General features: G+C 46.8%; 1 pseudogene; it reads right to left on the bottom strand.

Annotated features, from left to right (window-relative positions):
* Positions 1-15,708, bottom strand: part of LOC119461894 (glycine receptor subunit alpha-1-like) — a 76,134-nt pseudogene that overhangs the window by 10,752 nt on the left and 49,674 nt on the right.

The raw sequence follows: 15,708 nt of genomic DNA on the forward strand, positions 1-15,708 counted from the left end.
GATGAGGCGGACATAACTGGTACAAAAAATGGTATACTTAACCAAATAATTAACAAAATTCACAAGTTAAATTTTTAACTAGTTATATTTTTATCTAATTATCTTATGGATCGTACTGCAATTTACAAATTCTAGCGGGTGAGACTGCAAGGGATATCCACTTGAAAAGAATTGTGCAGATGACGTCATTCACGAGATATGCGCCGTCTAACATGCGGTAAAAATGCATAGTAGTTACACTTACTTTTTTAAGAAGACGTCGATTTATGTATCAAAGCACAAAAGTAACTGGAACGCCAATAGATTTCTCCGCAACGTTCGGGAATTAACATCTCGAAACAGGTGTCATCCTGAGAATTCGCTCCAAGTGGATCCGCCTTGAGAACTCCCCCGATAGAATTGTTAAATTGCAATATGTGCCGTAGGTAAATCGCTAAAAAACTTAATTAGTCATTTTTTGGTAATAGTCGACTATGCATATCTTTTTTTCTGCAAGTAATGTTCGCCTCTTCGAGTAGACCAGCTCACGGACTAGAATTGTGCTATCTGCCGCAGGCAATTAAAAAAAATGAAAGTGTTTGATGAAACACCCGGTATACTGTTGGGAATCGTTTAGGAGCCATCAGGAGCTGACTGACACGTACACCCGTGAGCAAAAGTATACGGACCAGGGATTGCGCGATAAGTCCGATTTTACAACTGCCTGCGAATGCAACAACATCAAATTGAGGATTGCAGTTCAAACTTGACATCGCAAACTTTGTAGTGCACTCGTCAATTTCAGTTTTGCCGTATTAATTACGAAGCAATTCAGTTTCTTCGAAAGCAGTTCTTCGAAGCAAACGTTATTTGAAATCTTGCATCATAGTCTTTAGTTTTGGAAAAAAAAATACAATAGTCCCGCTCCCCCATCACTATGGTTAGTGACTGAAAAATAATGAAAACCTGCGTAGGGCATTTTTCAGTACACAACTGTGGTGTGTGGAGTGCGCGACACGGTGCGGTGGTTGGAGACAAACAAGAAGCAGACGACAAGCAATGCGCGAGCGGAGGCGAATTCCGTGCTGGCTGGAAGACGAAAATGTCGAAGAGCGTCCGGAACCTGAACACGCGGCGCAAGAAGAGAAAATAAAAGGAAAAGGCATCCAATTGGACGAACACACGGAACTTTGAGCGGCCAATCAGCGAAAGACGAATCGGCCAGGAGGAGGAGGAGGAATAAACTTTATTTGAAAAGAAAATTAGGCGAGCGTGGTTGGGCCCTTAGTCCAGGGCTCCACTGGCGCGAGCGGCTCGCTGGGCTTGGTCCAGGAGAGCCACTTGGCTCTCCTTTCCCTCGTCCGCAAGCCATGCCTCCCACTGCCTATTTAACATGAGTGGTTGTGATGTTATGTACGGGCTAGTAATATGTGAAGGCCTTTCCAGGCATTCCCATGTGATATGTTGTAGTGTGGGTTTGTTGGAACACCATGGACAGACGTCCAGAAATCTTGTTGGGCTTATTTTACTGAGTTGATGCAGGTTAGGGAAGCTGTTTGTTTGAATGCGCCGCCAGTCCCTACTCTGCTGTCTGTTAAGGGCCTTGTGTGGATGACCATAGACTCTGCGTTCCTCCCGTTGTTGTAGTAGAATATCACGAGTGCTTGGAAGAAGTTCCGCGCAAGGCCCGGCCGCAGCTCGGTTGTTGAATCCTCGAGCTATACGGTCTGCCGCCACGTTACCTTCCAAGCCCTCGTGAGCCGGACACCAGATAATGTCGTGGTGTTCTTTCAAGGTTTGTCCCAGAATTCTGCGTACCATTTTTGGTACCGTTCCATTGAGAAACAGCCGACATGCCGTCTGCGAGTCGGACAGTATGACTGCCGACTCGTTTCTGTGTTCCGCGTCTGCAATGGCCATGGCTATTGCAGCCGCTTCGGCCGCGCACGTGGATCGAGTTACGACTGTGGCCGTTATGATGCGTTGTTGTTGGGTAACCGCTAGCGTGTGAGTCTCTCTACTGGCTCTGCTAGCGTCTGTGTAGTACGCGGCAGAACCTTTCCCAAAACGATTCCGCAGGGTTACAGCTCGTGCTCGTCTTCTACCGGCATGGTATGTTGGGTGCATATTCTTTGGTATTGGTGCCACCGTGATATGAGATCTCGTGTCCCTGTCCAGTAGCACTGTATCCTCAGTCGCAATACAGTGGTCGCGGTGTGAAACCCAGCTTTCCTAGAACTGCACGTCCCTGGTTCGTTGAGCTGAGCCGCTCTCTTTGAGCTATGAGGACCGCGCTCGCGTATTCCTCAAAGGTGTTGTAGAGGCCTAGTCTCTCGACTTTCTCGTTATTAGCACTTTCGGGGATGCCAAGCGCTGCCTTGAAGGCTTTTCCTATGATTGTATTAACTTGTTTCATCTCCTGGTTTGTTGGTGCTTGGTACGGGAGTGTGTACGTCACTCTGCTAATTATAAAGGCGTGGACCAGTCTGATCGTTTCTACTTCAGTTAGCCCATCTTTACTGTTAGCTATCCTTCTTATCATACGGGCTACGTTCCCTGTTGTTCCTCTCAATTTTTGGATGGCGTGTGTTGTGCCTGCGTTCTGTTGTACCCACATTCCCAGCATGCGCAGTGTTTTCACCTCCCTAACGGGACGTCCATCAAGGTGGATGGTTATTGGTACAATATCGTTCTTTCTCGCGTATTTAGCCCTGACTCTGATCAGCTCGGTCTTCTCAGGCGAACATTTCATCCCTGCTCCGTCGGTGAAAGCCAGTATCTTGTCTACTGCTCTTTGTAGTGTGTCTTGTTTCTCCGCATACGACCCTCTTCGCGTCCAAATGGTAATGTCGTCCGCGTAAATAGTGATGCCTAATTCTGGGTCCTCCTGTAGTTCAATGGCGAGCTTACGCATGGCCACATTGAAGAGGATAGGAGAAAGGATAGCTCCTTGCGGGGTGCCTCTGTTCGGGAGGTCAAAAGTGTCGGACCTAGTCGACCCCAAACCTATTGTCGCCGTTCGGTGCGTCAGGAATGATCTAACGTACGCGTATATGCGGCGGCCACAGTTTATGGACTCCAGGCCCTCCATGATCGAGTCAAGTGAGATCGTGTCAAAAGCTTTCTTGATATCGAGCGCCAGTATAAAATGGTCACTCGAGCCTCTGATTGGGTGCAGGACGTCGTACTTCAGAAGGAGGAACACATCCTGAGGTGATACGTGTGGCCTGAAGCCGAACATGTTGCTGGGTAGAAGGTTTTTGTGTCTCTATATAGTTGGATAGTCTGGTTAAGATCACTTTTTCAAACAACTTGCCCACGCATGACGTCAGCGAAATTGGTCTTAGGTTATGGATACTCCTGGGTTTACCCGGCTTGGGTATTAGGGTGATATTAGACTCTTTCCATTCTGTTGGGAGTTCTCCGCCCTCACTCCAGACTTTCTCGTTAAAGAAGTCCACGATTTGTGTTAGCGCTGCGTCACTCAGGTTTCTGATCATGGCATTGCTAACCTGATCTTTTCCTGGAGCGGTGTTTTTCCGAAATGATTGAGCCGCCGCGTATACTTCTTCCAAGGTTATGGGTGCGTCTAAGTCGGGTTGCTGTATTCCTTTGTATTTGGTGTGTAGCAGCTGTGTGGTAAGGTTGTGCCCGACATAAATCTCCTTGATCATGTTTGTTAGCGTGATATCGTCACCTTTAAACTCGCTCTCAAGGGTCTTGAGTGTCCTGTTCGTCACTGTTTTTGTGCCTCCGGAGTCAATCATGCTTCGCAAAATGTGCCATGTCCTCTTAGTGCTCAGTGTTCCTCTGAGCGAGTCAGTAAACTGTCTCCAGTTGGCGTCACACAAACGTTGCGCATACTCATTAGCTTGCTGTGCTAGCTGGGCTATACGTATTTTCAGTTTTTGGTTAAGTTTTTGTCTCTTCCAACGTTTGGTGAGGCTCCTTCTGGCATCCCACAAATGAAGTAGGTGTCTATCGACCGCCGGAGTGTCAGCGTTTGTTTCAATTTCCTTAGTTATCCTCGCGTGTGCCCTTTTGATTTCTGCTGTCCATGTGCTGACGTCGTTCAGTTCTCCGTGAATGTCTAGCTTTTCGCGGAATTTCACCCAGTCCGAGATTTTAGCTTTCCCGTTCACCCTCCTTATCCTGGCCGCACTGAGCGATATACTCAAAATATAATGGTCGCTGCCAAGATTCTCTCCTAGATTCGTCCATCTCATGTTCCTTGCGATGTTTGTGAATGTCAGATCTGGCGACGTCTCTTTTGATACACTATTACTGATGCGTGTGGGGAGATCTGGCTGTGTAAGCTGGTATAGGCCGTATCTTTCTACTAGGTCCGCTAGCATTATGCCTTTGGGGTTCTCTTTGCCGTAGCCCCAATTAGCGTGCTGTGCGTTAAAGTCTCCCAGAAATATAAGTTGGTCCTTTCCTTTTAGAAGGCCCAAGGCGTGCACTAGTATATTCTCGAAGTCGTCGTGTTTCTCTCTGGGAGGGCTATACACATTGACTATCACCGTTTTCGGTCGGCCGCGTTTTCGAGGCCAGACCGTGATTACGTGATGTTGAATCGGTTCGTTCCCTGCATAGCTAATGCTCAGCGCCACATCCTTCTTTGCGAAGGTCGCTATTTGTGGGTACTGCGGGTTCTTATAGCACACATATTCCTTCAGATTTGCCTGGTGTTTGCCTACCTCCTGTATGCATATAATATCGGGAGAGACTGGAGACGATTCAATGAATTGTGTGAAATTGGCGAGTTTTTTCCGCAATGAGCAGCAATTCCACTGCCAAATTTCCACTTGTTCGGTCTGTTTACTATTGCTGTGTCTAGCCATGACTGGTGTTCTCGGAATCTGTTCCGACTTTTTTGGGTTGTCTGGTGGGAGCACCTGGACTTTGACTAGGTCTCTTGCGAGGGTTCTGCGTCTGACTTAAGTCACTGATGGTGTATTCCATCTGCCCCAGTTTGGCAAATACAAGCTGCATCTGCTGTACTAGGTACGCTATCGACTCTGTTTGTGGTTGCTGCGTTGTCGTGGGTTGCACAGCGGGCGCGTTCGCCGGGCCTGGAGTGTTATTCGATTGATTTAAAAGAAGTGCCTCGAGGCGTGCCATCCTAGACTTAACCTCCTGTAATTCCGTTTTGAGTTGTCTGTTCTCATCTACTACCCTTTTGTACTCGGGGTGTTGCGTGATCGGTGGTGTAACCGGTGTATGTTTGGCAGTGGGAGATACGACTTGCGCCCAGCTTAACTGATTCGCTTGTGGCTTGCTCTGTGCCATGGATGCCCTGGGTGACTTGTTTCTTGGATGGGCTTTCGCCTTCGTGTTCTCCTCTATGGTTGGTCTCGGCCTCGACGTGGACCTTCGACGCTGCTGCTCCGGTTGTCCGGGATCCGTGCGGTTGTTCGATGGCGAGCGGGTTCTTGAGCGGCTACTGCGGGTCAAACCTCGTCCGTACTCCCATTCCGATTGTTCGTCCTCCGAGGAGAACCAGCGATGGGCTGGTTTGTGTGGTTTCTTGGGTGGTTTCGCTGCCTGGTATCGTACAGGCTTGAGGCGTTTTGGGCAGCTGCGGTCTCCAGTTACGTGGTCCCCAGAGCAAATTGCGCATGTCGGGGTACAGTTGTGGGTTACTTCTGGGTTGCGCACTCCGCAGGTACGGCACGTGGACAAATCTGGCTGCGGGCACACATCGGTGCGGCGGCCAACTTTCCCACATGCTCGGCAGAATTGGACCGTGTTACGAAAAGGAATACACTCCTTCTCACCTCCTCTGTAGTAAATATATCTCGGTAGCACGTCCCCGAAGAAAGTAAGGACAGCACTCTGAGAGTCTCCCAACATCCGGGCCTCTACCAGCTCCACGCCCTGGGTGCGAAAACGGATGCTTTCTTTGATAGTCTCAGACGAAGTGTGTGGCTCTATACCATGGATGACACCTTTCCTGGTTCCTTCGCCTGGTGTGACGTAGGCATTGACCGGGTGCAGTCTTCCGTTGATCTTCAAAGACGTGACGCCCCTCATCGCCATTGCGACGGTCGTATCCGGGGTGGACGCTAGTGCTATGTTGGAACCCGGCTGGATGCGGAGAATGAACTGGTCTCATCTGATTTTTCCTCGGCAGGCCTCCACTATTGCATCGGAAACCGCTTGGCTGGTCATATTCCTCAGTGGCAGTCCCTGGTGAGGTCGGAAGACCACTTTCAGATCGTCCTTGGGTAGGGGTGGGGGCCTGCGTCTCGCGGGTCGACCCCGGCGTTCTGGCTGGTTGCCTGCTGTAAGCTTGCTGTCGGCGGAGAAGTCCCCTCCTTGCCGTACGTTCCGCTCTTTTGCCTGTTTCTTCTTTGCTCTGAGCGATTGGAATATCTGCCAACCCTCCTCTGCGTGGTCAGTCTCCTTTTTGGCAGGAAAATGCGCGTTGTCGTGCGCGGACGCCATGGTGCAATTACCGGGCGGTTGTTCATCGTCTCGGTTTTGGGCGGCAAAGTCCATAACCTCATCGCTCAAAACCAATGTGGTTTGTTGAGTCACTGGCTGCGATTCTTCAGTCGAGGTCATAGTCGTCGTGGTAACTACGGCGACGTTGTCGTTGTCGTCTTCGGGCGCGCGTCTCCCGGCGTCGCCGCCGCTTCCCTACTCGAGCTAGCGGAGGCTTCACATGGGCGAAATCACAAAAGGCCGTGAAATGGTGAAAAATGGTCCAAATTCGGTGAAACTGGTGTCCACCGATGCCGGAGCACTTCCCCTACAAGCAGGTGACAATTTCCGGGGGGTTTCAGGGGATGAACCACACGAAAAAGGAGATCATGCGGAGCTCGATGTGCACGCGTCTGCACTGGTCGGCATCCAGTTGGCGTTTCACGAATCGGCCAGAACGCCAGAAAAGCGAGGCGCGCTGGCAGACAGGGAGGGAGAGTTCCAGGAAGCGACGCCAGGAGAAGGTCGGACTTGAAGACGGGCCGTCGGGTTCCGGGCCCGAGCCTCCAGGACTTCACCCGACCGGGTCTTCCTGCCAACCTGTTCCTGGACTTCGCCACTCTTATAATATATAAGTAATGGTGAAGTAAGTTATTATAATGTAATAACTTACTTCACCGGCTACTCTCTTGGTCTCTGTCTAATGGGCTACAAATGAATCCGCAAAAAACTAAAGCTGTGTTGTTCTGCGCAAAAAACAAACTTATTAATTCAAACAACGCTATCATGCATGGCGGGCAAAAAATAGAACTAGTTGCTGAACACAAGATACTTGGTGTCACATTTTGCTCTAACCTTAGCTGGGACACTCACATTAATAATATTTGCAAGAAGCTTTCATCTGCAGCAGGACTGATATCACGCTATCGCGCGTTTCTTCCTGTTCGCATTAAGCTTCATATATACCATGCACTGTTCGAATCACATCTTACTGCAATTTAGTATGGGCAACGACTTCTACTACCAACATCACTAAGATTCTAACACTTCAAAAGAGGGTAGTTCGTTACATAACGAATCTCCCCTACCTCTCGCATACAGAATATGCTTTTCGCACATACAGTATTGTTCCTGTAACACGTATGTATGAATTACGCATTTTACGTTCCTTCCGCTTCTCATCTACTGCATTTCGGGAATTTCTAACAGGACTCGCATCACTACAATTTCACAATAAACGGGTTAACACTAGGAGTGATCCTACATGGTTCCTCCCAAGCTTCCGCAAAAATTATAAATTGCAGATGTTGGAACACAACTTACCCTTTATATTAAATAAGTATACCGACATGAATCATTACACTTTAAGCAAAATAAGACAACATTTTATTGATGCGCATTTCCTCCGACTATTTCTTTTTGTTTTCCTGTGTTTCAACTACTAGTATTCCTGGTGTAATCAAACGGTTATTTGTTATCCTCGTTTTGCTTTGCTTATATTAGTGTGTAACTTTCACTGTTGTATAATGAGAGTACCTTGTAAAAACATATCGTTTCTTATCGTTTTGTTGTGCTTTTCCTTTCTTTTTTTTTAATCGATAGCTTTGTCATCATTGTCTGCTTTACTGACATATGCTCACTATTGTGTAATTACTATAGTACTTTGTAAATATTCAACTTTTTGTTATCCTTTATAATATGTATGTGTTTTTTTACGTTCCTTTGTTAACAACGAAATGTGACATGTCGAAACTACTGCCACATCATGGTTGCTAGGGCCTCGTCAAGCTGTTTGAACCAGCTTTTTGCCCTAGCATCCATTTCCAATGTGTATTTTTGGAAAAAATAAAAATGATTTGATTTGATTTGATACTCCATCAAGAACTGCTGCCCGAGGCCGGCGAGCTTCTGAGTCCGTGGGCAGAACGAGAGCAGTCGGGCTACGGGCCCGAGTTATACTCCCAACTGCCCGGCCAGAACGCCGCCGCCTTCTGCCCGTGCCGCTAAGCCGCCTGCCTTCCCTCTTCAAACCGGAGCTACCCCACTCTGGTCGCCGGTTCATCCGCCGATCCCATCGACATTGTGGTGAGACGAACGCCACTCCTTTAGTTGTTTCGCCGCCTCCCATCCTCTGCGAACTATTACGCGCCCTCACACACGTGCTCAGCCCGAACTAGTGTGCTATTAATGCCAAGCTCGCTCTGAGTGTTTTTTGCCGTGATATTTCTTTGAGTGTTTGTTTTACGGCTTTATTTTCGTTTTAGTTTTGTTAAAAGTTTGTGTGCGTTACAACAAATACCTTTGTCCTCAATTGGATTCTCGTAGGCTCCAACTTAGAGAACCGTCTAAACCATTAAAGCAAAAGAACCTGTCATCACAACAACTCTTCTGGTTGCCGTTTGCTGGGAGACGAATGGTGAATATATTTTTCTGCTACGCAAACTTATATGAACCACGAATCCGCACTAAGTTGTTTTATGTGGTTCGAGACATCGCTTTCGCGAATTTACGTGTGACCACGTTACTTCACTGTCATAGCCCACCTGACCGTACACTTAAGCTTCAAACCACAAATCTTCGCCGCGAATTCTTTCATAATTAACTCATCTTGGGAATCAGAGCTTCCCCAGATCACCTGTTTGCTTCCTGGTACCACTCTTATGATTTGGTGAAAGTGGAATCAACTTGTTTTACACTGAACTCAAGCCAGTGTACTTCTAAGTCAGACATAGTCTATAGAGTTATGCGGAGTGGTTTCCTACACCCGACGTTGACAACACACGGTTAGCCATGTCAATTAACTGATTAATTATTGAGTTGCCTAATTATTGAGTTATTTGATTATTGATCAGTGATTGATTATTCTTATAGATTGATTGATTGAATGTTGGGGCTTAACATCCAAAGCAACATAACTACAAAAGACGCCAACGTCTAGTGCTCCGGCATGCCATACCTGAAATTGTATAACTTGCACCCAAAGCACAGTAAACTAGTGTTTTTTTTTCTTTGGTTTTCGGAATGCGGCTACCGTACCGGGAATCGAAACCGCGAGCCGCTATGGCCAGCATCAGAATGCCACAACCACTGTGAGCCATCGCTGTTGGTCAATCGAACGTGCATTAAGCGCAACGCGACTCACGCTGCCTACTTATTCGGCGGCTTTCTACTCTTGTTGCCGGTGAGAGTATTACAGACGAATGCAACACGTGATACGAGGCCGGCGTGTCTCACCTGGCGTCCTTCGTCCACCGAACGGATGTTGAGCACCGACACAGACACGTTCACCACGATGGGTTGCCCTGGGGAAAAAAGTGAATGCCTATAATTATTAAGCTTCTGCTTACTTCACCCATTTCTTTCTTCTTAATGTTTGCTGCTGGACTCACATCGTTTCAGCGGCAATATAGTCGCGAATTCCCACTTGATTCCTCCGTGCTGCCCACAATAAGGCCAATGAAGCATGTCTCAACGTCAAAATTCCACAAGGCACAAGCTTTCCAAAATTCTCAATTTCTTCGAGGCCTAGCCACGCATCCTCGTATTCCCAATTTCGAAATGCACCCGTGTGCGCTCTCTACTCATTGGTCGAGCTTTTGGCAGACTGCAAGACTGCCAAAAACTTGGAAACTGGGCCGAGTTTTGGCAAGACTGGCAAAAACTCGAATGAAACAGGGCCAAACAAATTTAGTTTTATCGTGTATCTCACGATATGTTTCGATTTGCCTCGCGATCATTTTAGCCTAAAATGGCAAATCATTACCGACCTTAAATAACAATCAGACACCAAACGAGAATGAAGCCTCTGGAAGACAAGGCGTTAAGCAAAGGCCTCACCGCGACAGGCATCGGTGTTTCTCGTACTTTTGTGTCGCTGCTTTTTAAGATCCACGGCCCTGCAGTGTTTCTGTCGCTCTTACTACTTCTTGTGGGGCGTTGCCGTCAACCATGGCCATCACCACGATGATGCCCGCTGCAGCGCATCCGGCCGTGGCACGCGGCCGGGCTTCCCCGGGCAGCTGGGTAGCAGCCGAAGAAGTTCGTACCTTAACGCGGGCAATCGGTGTTGCGTGCTTGTCTACCTGTGTCGGTCTCAGAGCCTTGGCTGACCGTCATGACTCGGAAACCACGGCTCTGAGTCCACACTCTATAACCTATCTACACCGACAACATCCATTCAGTTAGCGTGGTTGCCAAGCCTCACGCATATTTGCAAGTAAGCTGCAATAGAATATTAGGCGTTGTCTTGGCGCGCACAATAGTACGCGGAGCGCCTGAAACGGATATCAGCAGGCTGCTGCGGAACGAATTTGACAATAGACGTGTATTTATAGCCCACATGAATGCTGTGCCAAAGGGAACCTTATTTTTAGTCTCACATAACCCTGATATCGCATGGGAAAGGAAGCTTGCGTCATAAATGTAGCAAACATTTACCAAATTCCCTGCTCGGCTGCGTAATCATTTTCGCGATGCTACATATCTGCAATCAACCATCAGAAGAAATCGGCCAAATGCAATTGTCCTCGGTGCATGTTGTCGTAAAGCGGTGAAAAGACGAGGCGAAAGTTCATGTACCTCCTTCGATGGGCGGCTGCATCACGTCGTATTCTTCAGACACCAAGTCGCTCAGCTTCACGCGGGGCCTGCAATATACAAATTTTGTGACGTATCAGTTTCACTCCCAAATTACAAGTTGGAAACCACTCTATGCATCAAAGAGACGCTAGAGAGACACGCTTAATCAGATTAGAATTACAGAATATTCTTGTGGAACACTACTTTCGTTGATTTCGCGGTAATACGTTTAATATTAGAAGAGAAATATTTATGGTCAAAGTTTATTTTTTTTTTCATTTTGCGCCTAAACCCCGGGCGGAGCCTCAGTGTGATGTCACAGATTGTGAAGTATTTTTTTCCGTATTTCAACCCTTCTGGGTTCTGTAAAAGTTCTTCATACGTTCCAAGCTCAGCCTTTTTTTTTAGAATGCAATGTAGTTCATTTTTACCGATAAAAAACTTAACAGACTCTATAGCAAACGGCTTTAAAATCCATGACGTCACAGCTAGCTGGGGCAGTAATTTCTAAGCGGCGTCGCCAAACTTTTTTTTTTTACGTTTTTTTTCTGGCTTACCTTCTCGTGGTAAAAAAATTGTTTTTTTTTTTGTATTGTGCAAGGGTAATTTTTTAACTCGGCTCAAATAATTTCTCTTAATTGTCCCTTTGAAATCGCAGAAGTGCTCTGCAAAAAGCTCTAAAAGAACTTTCATTGGTGTGCTTCATCAATATTATACACACGTACTGCATGGCAAAGACGACTAAAATATCGCACAATGTATTGCTCTTCTGTGTTGACATCAGCCGTTTCTGTTTTTCACTCTAATAAAAGCGCTTTCAGAAATAAGCCCTGGACATGGCGTTCCTGAATTAGCGACTTTCCTCACGCTTGTCGCACAGTATTGAATTAAGCACGTTGAAGGAAGCTTCGTTCATCTGCAGTTTCGCATGGACATTTTGAAACAGCCAGAAAGCCACGTAACGTTGTAAAGCGGACTAATCTCAAGCGTCGTCATCGAGATGCGTGCCAATATTTCTCACGCGTCGACGTTGGTAATATTGCCAACGTGTGGTGATATTGTCAGGCGTTGCTATCGAGACTACGCTATTTAGTAGGAGGGGGCATTAACCCGTATTATTCTTCTGAGCGTTTTCCCGATGTTTGGTTTCGCCGAATTATCAGTGTTATGAAGTTATCGCCCGGCTCGATACGTGCCTATAGAATAAGCGACACCTCGTGAACGCGTTTTCTCCAATTCTGTAGCGAATGAGGCGGGTGTCTGATCAAATTGCGCGCGGGTCGCGAATAGTGTCGTACTATCAGTATAAATTCAAACGCCAGCTATTGCGAAACTACTCCAACGCGCTGCTTCTTTTCCAGGAGTGCAACCTTGTAACTGTTCAGAAAGCTAACCATTCGCGTTGCTTCGAGTGATTGGTTAAAATACGGGCGTCTGCTGACAAAAGCGCCATCCTGATCAATCACGCGAGGCCACGCGAACGGTTCGCTTTTTCGAACCGTTATAAGACCACACTACAGGTTCACCTGCAATTGTAACAGTGGCTTAATTCAGACTGCAAAACGCATGCATTTTGGACTACGCCATGCAAATAAACCGGCTACAGAGCGATTGCACTTCGCACTTTCATGAAATTACCAGCATATCAGGCGTCATTTTTTATTATTTATTTATTATTTATTTATTTATTTATTTATTTATTTATTTATTTATTTATTTATTTATTTATTTATTTATTTTCAAAATACCTTACAGGCCCCATGAGGAGCACTGAGTAAGGGGGGCAACACTGCAAGACAGTTTTGCACGTGAATACCGAGACTCGAGGAGCACAAAAATGAGTACAAATCATCGTCGCAAAACAGGGTTACAAATGAAGATGCGGTAGCGTACAAAACATCGGCTAAATTTTATCACGCATATTGCTCGGGCACATATCAAACATCGTGTATCAAAATATGAAGTTCAAAGTATGAAAGAAAAAAAACAATACTAACAATACTCCGATAAACAGAAATAACAGTTTAGGGTAGTGTACAAAATACCGGATACATTTTACCAAGCACATTGTTCGTGCTTTGTTAATAATAATAATAATAATAATAATAATAATAATAATAATAATTATTATTATTATTATTATTATTATTATTATTATTATTATTATTATTATTATTATTATTATTATTATTATTATTATTATTATTATTATTATTATTATTATTATTATTATAGTACCGCAGCATGGCGTCCAGTAAGGACGCATGCTTGCTCTGCTCGTTGCCTTTTTTCGGAAAACAGCAGTTCTTTCGCTGTGAAAAGTGTGAAAAGCGTGTGCATGCGAAATGTGTGACCTGGCCAGACGACGAACTGGATCTTTTGAAGCCGGGATCGCGCTCCTTTTGCTGCAATTTGTGTGAGTTAAATCAGCAGGGTTTTAAGCCTAGCGACAACGACCCGACGGCGTGCTCCCCGCAGCTTTCCCTTTCCCAAACTGGTTCCCCTTCTCCTCTTGTGCCCCACCGGGTGACCTTGACGGCGGCATGGCAGGTCTGCGGCGCCGACGCGGAGGGAATCTCGTTCCTGAGCGAAGAAGTTTCCCAACTGTGAGAGGAGAATGAACGCCTTCGTAAGGACCATTCCCGCGGCGTGGAGCAACAGACCCAAGTCGTCGCCTCCCTTCGAGCGGAGGTTCGTTGCCTGCGCGACGAGCTGTCGCGACGTGCAACTTCCATGCCTGTGAAGACACCTGCAGACTCCGGAAAGTCATCCACCCTTACTACTTCTACTCCTTCCTCAACGCGAGCTAATGTACCTGTGTTACAACGCACTGCTGAACGACGAGATGCTGTTTCCCCACGTGATTTCGCTTCGTACACTGTAAAAGCACCCGAGACTACACAAAAAAAAAACAAGAGTCCTGCCTCGGTTGGAGCGCGAAAGACTTCGACATTATCTTTAGCTCAACGGCAGCACCGACCTAAGGCTATTTTTGTGTCTAATTTGAGCTATGAAACAACCTCTTCCGACCTGACCAACCACTTAAAGGCCTTGAATATTTCTCCCCTCTCCTGCCGGCGTCTTAGAACTAAATATCAATCGTATTCTTCTTTTCATGTAGCCGTCGATGAAGAAGCCCTTAAGCGCCTGAACGACCCGTCAATGTGGCCAATGGGTTGCTTATTCAAGCCGTTCCATGGTGTGCTACACGATGACATGATTCATGCTACTGAAATAACAACCCCCAAGGATCAAAGTGGCGTGTAATTTGGACATTTTATTGCGATAGCAATTATATGGACACTCCAAAGCAGATTTCTGCCGTCGGCGTTGCCGTCGCCGTCACCGTGAGGTTCCGTATGACGTCAATGGAGATGAAATCGTCGCCGCGCGCCGAACGCTGCATGTGCGAGTGAAAGGGCGCGAGGGACGCGCGCTTTCACGGGGAGTGAGTGAATCCACGGTGGAGAACAAATGCGTGTTCTGCGCCGTGCTCCCTTAAAAGGGCTGCAGAAGTAGGCACCTCTTTCCTCCTTTACAATCACCATATATGTAGAGCAAACGCGCCTTCTTCCGACGCGCGAAAAGCCGTGGGGGCGGGGGGAGGGAAGGGAGGCGGCGCTTAGCTGCGGCACCAAGTGCCTATTTATATCAGAGGCTCCGGCAACAGTCACCAACGCCGCACGCGTTTTGTGCGAACGCGGGCAAAACGCCGACGGCGTCGACAACAGTTCTGCGTGTTGCCGGTGCTGCTGCATGTCCAAGTTTATACAGCTGATAAAGCTACTATCATTACTCGGTATAGCTCTCTACAAATTTGCTGAAGGTGGTAAAGACTTTCGACGCTGCTCGACGAGTGTCCCCTTCTGATGTGGTCGAAAACCTCCGAGCCGCCCCCAGAGGCTCCGGCAACCGTCACCAACGCCGCACGCGTTTTGTGCGAACGCGGGCAAAACGCTGACGGCGTCGACAACAGTTCTGCGTGTTGCCGGTGCTGCTGCATGTCCAAGCTTACACAGCTGATAAAGCTACTATCATTACACAGTATAGCTCTCTACAAATTTGCTATCGCAATTGATGCTTCACCTTTTGGGTGAAACTGGGACAACTTTTTTTTACCAAAAAACGCTCGTGGACTTCGCACCAAAGCACGTGAATTTTTTTGCAATGTAATCTCATATTCTTTTCCTATTTTTCTTATTTATGAAACTTGGGTGTGTGGTGACATTTCGTCTTCAGACTTCTTTCCACCGCACTAAAACGTCTTCCGCAGTGACCGGGACTTCAGTGGATCTCAACAAAAAGGTGGTGGCGTGCTGACTGCAGTTGACAATTCACTGAGATGTGTACGGCGCATCGATATTGAAAGTGTACGGGAGTCGATATGGCTAGAAGTCAGCCTAGCCCGATGTGAAAAATTGTTGATTGGATCGTTCTATGTACAGCCGAATATTTCCCCTGTTTTGTATGATGAGGTCATCTCCTCCATTGAAAGTGTAATATCCTCCCATAGTAAGCACAAGGTAATTCTTCTTGGTGATTTTAATACACCAAATATTGATTGGAACAAACTTATATATTCTCATTACAATCATTACACAGAGAAGAAATGCAGCCGGTTGTTTGACTTTCTGTCTTTCTGTTCCCTTCAACAGCATAACTTACTCGCCAATTCCAGTGGCAACGTCTTAGATCTTCGCATCTCGAGTGCTCAGGTTTTAG

Source organism: Dermacentor silvarum, chromosome 8 (assembly GCF_013339745.2).
Source record: "Dermacentor silvarum isolate Dsil-2018 chromosome 8, BIME_Dsil_1.4, whole genome shotgun sequence".
Lineage (NCBI taxonomy): Eukaryota > Metazoa > Arthropoda > Arachnida > Ixodida > Ixodidae > Dermacentor > Dermacentor silvarum.